The 9,155-nt window shown below is 39.2% G+C and overlaps 1 long non-coding RNA gene across 1 annotated transcript in view; it reads right to left on the bottom strand.

Annotated features, from left to right (window-relative positions):
* Nucleotides 1–6,597, bottom strand: part of LOC138149102 (uncharacterized) — a 258,992-nt gene extending 252,395 nt beyond the window's left edge. Inside the window, exon 1 of the long non-coding RNA XR_011165239.1 lies at nt 6,537–6,597. This is a non-coding gene — a long non-coding RNA (uncharacterized lncRNA). The remainder of the gene's footprint in view (nt 1–6,536) is intronic.
* Between the last annotated feature and the right edge of the window lie 2,558 nt (nt 6,598–9,155).

Genomic DNA, 9,155 nt, shown 5'->3' with positions numbered 1-9,155 from the left:
CATCCTCCAGGAAGTTCTCAAAGAAAACTGCCCTGATGTTTTAGAACCAGAGGGCAAAATAGAGGTTGAAAGAATCCACTGATCACCTCCTGAAAAAGATCCCCAAAAGAAAACTCCTAGGAATATTATAGCCAGGTTCCAGAATTCCCAGATTAAGGAGAGAATATTACAAGCAGCCAGGAAGAAACAATTTGAATATTGTGGAAACACAGTCAGGATAACCCAGGATCTGGCAGCTTCTACACTGAGGGATTGAAGGGCCTGGGATGTGATATTCCGGAGGTCAAGGGAGCTGGGATTAAAACCAAGAGTCACCTACCCAGAAAAACTGAGTATCATGTTTCAGGGGAAAATATGGTCATTCAGTGGAATACAGGACTTTCAAGCATTCTTGCTGAAAAAACCAGAGTTGAATAGAAAATTTGACATTCAGATACAAGAAGCAAGAGAAGCATGAGAAGGTAAACAGGGAAAAGAAATCATAAGGAACTTATCAAAGTTGATCTATTTTTTTTTGAAGCAATCGGGGTTGAGTGGCTTGCTTGGGGTTGCACGGCCAGTTGTTGTTTCTGGGTGTGGTGCTGAGTGTCTGGGCCCGGATTTGATCTGGGTCATCCCGGCACTGGGGCCGGTGCTCTTGCTTGCTGAGCCACCTGGCCAAAGTTAAACTATTAACATTCCTACATGGAAAAACAATAATTGTAACTCATGAAACTTTTCTCAGTAGTTGAAGGGATTAGAAATATATATATAGGGGCGGCCAGGTAGCACAGCGAGTAAGAGCACCAGCTCCAGTATCAAAACGACCTGGAGATCGAATCCCGGGCTCAGACACTTAGCACCCACCCAGAAACACCTGGCCGTGTAACCTTGAGCAAGTTACTTAACCCCAATTGCTAAAAAAAAAAAAAAGAAAAAAGAAATATATATGTGTGTGTGTGTGTGTGTGTGTATGTGTATATATATATATATATATATATATATATATATATATATATATGTCTTTATATGAGGGTATGTGGGCATATGAATACATATGTGAATGTGTGTATATATGTTTACAGGTATACATAGATAGAGGGCATGGGACCAATTTAACAGGAAGGGATGATACTTAAAAGATGAAATTAAGAGGTGAGAGGAATATAATGAGAGGAGATGGGGAGAGACAGAGTGGGGCAAATTATCTCATACAGAAGAGGCAAGGGAAAATGGTTACAATGGAGGGGAAGAATAGGAAGGCAAAAGGGAATGGGTCAACCTTATTCCTATTGAATCTGGCTTGAGGAGGGAGTGAAATACACACTAAATAGGGGATCTCACCCTCCAGGAGAATAGGGGGGGAAGGGGATGTGAGGGGGGATGATGGAAGGGAGGGCAGGCTGGGGGGGACGAAGTTGGAAGCACCCACTTGTGAAAAGGGACAGGATCAAAGTAGAGAATAGAACAAGTGGGAGGTGGGATAGGAGGGAGGGAAATATAGTCAGTCTTTTACAATACATCTACTATGTTATTGTTTTGCATTAGCCGCACATGTACAACCTATACTGAACTGCTTGTCTCCCCAGTGGGGGTGGGTGGCAGGGGGGGAAGGGAATGAATCTGGAATTGAAAGTTTTAAAATCAAATATTCAAATATATGTATATATATATATATATATGTGTGTGTGTGTGTGTGTGTGTGTGTAAAAAAAATAAAATTGTATTCATTCAAAAAAAAGAAATAAAATTAGAAAATGTTTTAAAAAAAAAGCATTAAAGGCAACCTCTACCTATTTTGAAAAAAAAAAAAAAAGAAATGAGGAGCAGGTGGATTTCAGAAAAATCTAGAAAGAATTAAAGTAACTGATACTGAATGAAGTGAGCAGAACCAAGAGAATATTATATATAGTAACAGTGACATTGTTTGAAGATCAACTATGATAGACTTAGCTCTTCTCAGAAATACGAGGATCTAAGACAATTCCAAAAGACTCATGATGGAAAATGCTATACACATCCAGGGAAAGAATCGTGGAGTCTGAATGCAGAATGAAGCCTACTATTTTCACTTTTTTTGTTTTTTTTTTCTTTCTCATGGTTTTTCCCTTTTGTTCTGATTCTTCTTTCACAACATGACTTATGTGGAAATGTGTTTAATATGATTGTACATATATAGCCTATATCAAATTCCTTGCTGTCTTGGGGAGCAGTGAAGGGAAAGAGAGAGGGAGAAAATACTTGGAACTCACAATCTCATAAAAATGAATTTGAAACTATCTTTACATGTAATTGGAAAAAATAAAATATAATTAAGTGGAAACCCCCCCCAACCTCCCAGTCATTTCAACCTTTCCCCATATGACATTGTTTCTAAGTCCTTTACCCTCCTATTTGCCCTCCTCAGCTTGTTTTGGTTTTGTCCTAAAATATGGTCATCAGAACAGAACACAATCCTCTAAATATGTTCAGACCAGGGCAGAATAGAGGGATTATTCTTGTCCTTGATTCAGGCATGCTACTTCTATTAATGCAGCCTAAGATAGCATTCATTTTTTGGCAGCTACATCATATGCCACGCATAGAGGAAATTGGAATGAACTTCGATATCCATTAGATCATGGGCTGGCAAATTTTCTCAAGTCCGACACCAAGCTGCTAATCCCTATTCTGACAGGGGTGTCTGTGTGTCACTCCAAAACAGAGAAAGTACACCAGGAAGGTCACCCTATTGAAAAACAACAGCAACTCTCTCCCCTGTATATTCCAACAAATAGCTATTCATTAGTGTTAACAAGCTCTTTTTCAAAGAATAACTAAATCTTTGGACGGTCTATTAAAAATTCTAAATCTTTTTTTTTACCTGAACTGATGGTAAACCTATATCCTGTATTTGTATGATTTTTTAAAAATCTAAACATCAAACTTCATTTATCTCTGTTAAACTTTATTTGCTAATTTTCAGGCTACTGATCTGAGCTGTCAATCTTTTAATGTTTTTATTCTTCAGCCCAATATATTAGTAACACTTTTTAATTATATATATTAGCTCTCCTTCCTAGTTTGGAATTGTTCAGAGACTGAATAAATTCTTTCTTTTCCTTTAACTAGTCAATAAGGAAAGTATTGAATAAAATAAAACCAAGTATAAGAGCCCTAAAATCTCCCTTAAGATTGCCATTGATCAGTTTGTAGCAAGCACTCTGTCCCAGAGTCAAGCCAGCTACATATATTCCTCCTAGTTCTACAGGTGCCCTGAGGGTTTGGGGGGGGGGGTCTCTTTTAGGGGAAACTAGGTGGTGCAGTGGAAAGAGCTCTGGCCCTGGAGTCAGGAAGACCTGAGTTCAAATCCAGTCTCAGACACTTCTAGCTATGTGACCCTAGGGAAGTCCCTTAATCTCTGGTTGCCTCAATTTCCTTTTCTGTAAAATGAGGATAATAGTAGTACCTAGTTGCCAAGGATGTTGCCAGGATGTGATTATCTCATTATCAGATAAGACAATAATTGTAAAGTACTTAGCACATAGTAAATGCCATATTACTGTTAATCTTGTTATTGTTACTATTATTTTTCCAGTGCTATAGGATCAAGCCACCACTGGCAGTGCTCTTCCTGCTGGTAGGTGCCAATAAGTAGTGCCTCAGTTCTATTTCACCACATCACATCACTTAGGTCTTACAAGCATTTATTAACTTTGAAGATAAGACAAAAAATAAAGGTACAAATACTTCCCCCCAAAGCTCTGGGGTCACATTCTCTCTTATTCCACTTTGATTTCTGGGGAAAGTGGGCTCACATTTAGCTCAGCTCCTAAATATTATTGATCACATCACATTCACATCTAGATGCTGTATGACTGCTGGGCGAGTCTTTGGTTTGGTTACTGGTGGATTGAGTGGTGAATATAGCTCCCAAAGATAATTCCTACAGTATTGATATCAGGCCAGATATAAAACCCAGATGCTAGGAATATGGCTATTGCTCTCCTGACCTTTCAAAACTCGTAAGGTCAGAGTCTTTCACCTAAAACAGAAAAAAAAAGAAATGATGAGACAGGCAAAGGATCTAAGCCTGTATTCAAGGGCCCCATATTAGCCTTAGTGGGGAGAGCCAAAGTCCTCTTCCTTATAGCAATGTCTCTCATTGGACACCATTAGTAAAAGAGGTCAATAGATCTATCAAATGCACAAATTAAGAGAAAATATCTATGCCTCTGGTTGCCAGTCCTTTTTAAATGCCTCCACAGTCACCTCTCACAGCTATGGATGGGACATATATTCTTTTTTTTCAGGGCAATTGGGGTTAAGCAACTTGCCCAAGGTCACACGGCTAGTAAGTGTTAAGTGTCTGAGACTGGATTTGAACACAAGTCCTCCTGACTCCAGTGTCGGTGCTCTATTCACTGTGCCACCTAGCCACCCCTGGGACATGTATTCTTAACTAAGCAAGAAATAGAGGAAATTGCAAAAGATGAAATAGATAACTTTGATTACATAATACTGAAAAGTTTCTGCAGAAGCAAAATTAATATACTTATGATAAAAAGGGAAGTGGTCAAGTGGAGAAAAATCTTTATATCAAATTTCTCTGATAAGGGTTTGGTATCCAAGACACATAAATAATAAGTGTATCTATATACACATATTGTGGGTATATATTTATATACACATATCTCTACATGTGTATATGTGTATGTACATATGTGTGTTGTGTGTATATGTATATGTATATACGTGTGTACATACATACATACGATAGCCATTCTAAATAGATACATGGTTGAAAGATACGAAGAGTTCTCAAAATATTTGTAAAATATTCAAAACCACATGAAGACTGCTCCAAATCACTATTAATCAATGAAATGAATATCAAATCAAAACAATCCTACAAATTGACAAAAGTGACAAAGCATGGCAATATCAATATTGAAGGGCTGTGGAATGATAATCACACTAATACATTGTTAGTAGAGTTGTGAAATGTTACAACCATTTTGGAAAGCAATTTGAAACTATGAAAAATGTCTATACCCTTCAAACCAGAGACTCTATTCATAGGCTTATACCCCAAGGAAGCCACCGATAAGAAAAAAGTTCCCATGAACTCCAAAATATTTGCAACAGCATTTTCTGGAATACCAAAGAACTGGAAACAAAATAGATGCCTATCTATTAGGGAATAGCTAAAGAAATGGTGGCACACAAATGTAATAAAATATTGCTGTGCTTTGAGAAACAATGTAAGTGATGAATTCAGAGAAGCATGGAGAAATCTACATGAACAGGTGCAAAGTGAAATGTATACGCAGTAACTATAACAATATAAATACATACAAAAAATCAGAAGCGAATGTAACAAAATTATAAACATCAAACAGGACTCAAGTGAAGAAATACAAGAAGATACCCTCAATCCACCCCTTCATGGTGGTGTAAAGTCCCCAGATGTTATACCCGGCACATATTTATAGATTTTTTTTCGATGCATTGATCAGTTGTGTTGATTTCCCCCCCTCTCCTTTTTTTGTCTTTAAAAAATACTAGCTGCAGGGCAGTTAGGTGGTGCAGTGACTAGAGCACCTGCCCTAGAGTCAGGAGGACCTGAGTTCAAATCTGGCCTCAGATACTTAACACTTACTAGCCATGTGACCTTGGGCAAGTCACTTAACCCCAATTGCCCTCCAAAAAGCAAAAAAAAAAAAAAAAAACTATGATCTTTCTCTTGGGGCAACAAGGTGGAGCAGTGAATAGAGCACCAGCCCTGGAGTCAGGAGGACCTGAGTTCAAATCCGGCCTCAGACACAACACAAAACTAGCCATGTGACTTGGGCAAGTCACTTAACCCCAATTGCCCTACCCCTCTAACAAGCAAAAAATAAAAAAAAAAATACTAGCTGCTATATGGGATGGTTTTCAGGGAAGTGGAGAAGGAAAGGGATACTAGGGATAATCATAATATAAAAAACAGACAACATCAATAAAAACTTTTTAAAAATTGTTCCATGGTCAAAGAATTGCCTATTCACCACGTAGTTAGCCAGCCTGAGCCAGTTACAAAATGTCTACACATACTCCAACATATGTCCAAGACACTTCCATTAGGCATAACCATGTCCCACAAGCAGGTTTTCTAGACTCTTCTACATGAGGAATTCATATCAGTTGAGCACACTAATGTGCCCTGCATAGTTGCCAGTCTCTATTACACATTAATTACATGGAGTGTGAGAAAACAGTTCACTTCCTGAGAGTGGATTATCCACAAAACATAAATTGAACCCCTCAATAATGAAATATCTTAGACATGGTTTACACACATGTAAACCCATGCTGTAGCCCAGCTTTGCTCACTGTCATAGACTGATCCTGGCTTCATTATGCTTCCTCACAGACAAGCAGAATGACAGGCTTTTTACCAAAGGACTTATCATTTGTAGATATTCACAGCCTGGACAGTAGGCTCTGGAATGGGCCCCAAGTAGAGCAAAAGACAGACACACACACACACACACACACACACACACACACACACACACAAGCAGAGATGTACTTACCTAACAGTTGCCAACAGAAGAAATCTCTCAGTTTTCAGACTTGGGATGAATAAATGATACCTGTCATACACATGGTACTCAAGTTTCAATACTCATTCTGGCATTTGAGAATAAGGGGCCCCTGATATCAAAGCCAGATGAAGTTTACATTTTCTTCTGGCTTTTATTCCCTGGATGATAATTGCTTTGCATGGGGAAAAACCAGTGAATGACAGTGATGGCAGCCACATGGCCCCTGGGGACCTGCTGTGCCTTTGCGTGCCACCGGCTTCTCTCCACAGCGCTGACAGCTCTGTTTATTGCCTGGTATATTACATGGTAGATATGACTTATGCTGCTCGCAAGTAGATTTGTTTGTTTTCCTCCTGCCTTGAGTGAAGAATTCTTGGGAGTATTCCTCCTGACATTGGGAATGGTCACTGAACCACATTGCTAACTCTACCTGTGGCATTCCAGCATGGGTGAGCCAAACCAAGTACTATACCAGCCTCCAGGCAAGACAAGGCTAGCTGCTGCTTGAAACCAAGGGGTCACGAGTTCAAGCTGGAAGAAGAAAAAGTATAAACTGAAAAGCCAGCTCAGGTTTGTAACCTCATGTCTACAAAACAGAAATGAAGGACTAAGAAAGATGGAAGGTTGTTTACTGGGTAGAGATTTGGAATCAAAGAAATGTATATGAGTTTAGGAAACTGAAATCCAGGAGTGCTGGGGAGTTTGCATTTGTCTGACTCTAGCTGATTCTCCAAAACATATATAATATATTTCTCAGTCCTTTGTCCCTCTGGTTCTTTATATGGGGGTCTATGAACTTTTTAAAAAATGTTTTGATAAACGTTTCGATATAATTGGTTTCCTTTGTAGTCCTATATATTTTATTTTATGCATTTCAAAACCTTTTTCCCAGAAGGGATCCATAGTTTTCCTTAGAGTTCCAAAGCAGTCCATGAAACAAACAAACAAAAAAAACCCTTTGGATTGGTGAAAAGAAAGAAATAAGCATTTGTTAAGTTTATTTTAATAGCTTTTGTTGATGCCATGCCATGAGTAAAAATGCTGTATACAGTATCCAGGCATGACTGTCTATTCCTGTGAGGGGTGTCAACTACATAATGCCAAGAGCACATGATTAAGGCTCAGAAAAAGACAGGGATCATCAGAAGTGTGGGTTTAAGAGCTTGTTTTGATTGGGTAAATACATACTAGCCACACCCCCTACCTGTGAAACTGAGAAAGCTATCTAGCAGTTTCAGTGGAATGGGGAGGTCAAAAGCTGGATTGTAAGGGGTTAAGAAGAAAGTGGAGGCACCTGTTGTAGGCTGCCTCAAGGACTTTAGCCACAGAGGGCAGAAGAGATATAGGATGATAGTTGCTAGGGCTGGAAGGATCAAGGATAGAAGGATCGAAGATTTTTGAGGATCAGGGAGATATGGTCATGTTTATAGGCAGTGGAGAAGGAGCCAGTAGATAAGAAGAAATTGAAGATAAGTGAAACAAGAGAGGGGAGCAATCAGTTGGAGAATACAAGATGGAATGGGATTGCTTGTGCAAAATTGGTAAGAGGTAAGGCCATATCTTTGTATATGAGAAGGGTGAAGGAGTGAAGGTGAAGGCAGAAGGCCACCATGCAATGATATGAAATGAAATAAGGGAGAGGGGAAAAGGGAGAGCTCATGCTAAATTGTCTCAGGTTTTGTTTTGGGTTTTTTTTTTGTAAAATATGAAGCAAAGTTCTCAGCTGAGAGGGGTTGGGGAGAAAAAGTCATGGGAGATTTGAGTGGGGATAAAATTTTGGAGGAGCCTCTATGGAGAGTGGGAACATGAGCTGATAAGAGAATTGTAGGATTGCCTAATAGCAGTAAGAGCCCAACTGAGAATGTGTAACATAAATTTGTAGGTGCTCATAAACCATCTGTTTAGTAACATGTCCCAGAATTTTGTTATCAATAGATGCTTGCCAATCTGTTGCTTCCAAAATCTTTTTTACTAAAAAAAAAGTTTTACTGATCTCTAGTCTTCTGCAATTACTTTAATTTCTCATGATTTATCAAAGATTATCTATAGTAGTCCCTGAAATAATGTTCAACCAATATTTTAAGCCAGTAAGGAAAGTTTTGTTTTAAATTTACTAAGTTATCCAATTACAGAGAGACATCCAATCTACAGAGAGGACATCCTGGATGGGATTTTTTTTTGCTTTTTGGAGGGGGGGGAAGGCAGGGCAATTGGTGCTAAGTGGCTTGCCCAAGGTCACACAGCTAGTAAGTATTAAGTGTCTGAATCCAGATTTGAACTAAGGTCCTCCTGACTCCAGGGATGGTGCTCTATTCACTGTGCCACCTAGCCACCCCCTGGATAGGATTTTTTAAAAAGCTTTTATTGGTGCCTTATAAATGCAGCAATCATTCCTCCCCTACCCCAACCCACTCCCCTATACCCACCCTACAACTAACTACTCTCTTTTTGTTTTTGTTTTTGCTTTTTGGAGGGGGGAAGGCAGGGCAATTGGAGGCCCAAAGTCACACGGCTAGTAAGTGTTAAGTGTTTGAGACCAGATTTGAACTCAGGCCCTCCTATCTCCAGGGCTGGTGCTTTATTCACTGCACCACCTAGCCGCCCCCC

The sequence above is a fragment of the Petaurus breviceps genome, unplaced genomic scaffold (genome assembly GCF_028583685.1).
Source record: "Petaurus breviceps papuanus isolate PSGF00001 unplaced genomic scaffold, PetGlider_PUasm1.0 90845, whole genome shotgun sequence".
In the NCBI taxonomy this organism is placed as follows: Eukaryota; Metazoa; Chordata; class Mammalia; order Diprotodontia; family Petauridae; genus Petaurus; species Petaurus breviceps.
Note: the sequence above shows the minus strand (reverse complement) of the source record. Positions and strands in the feature narration are given on the sequence as shown.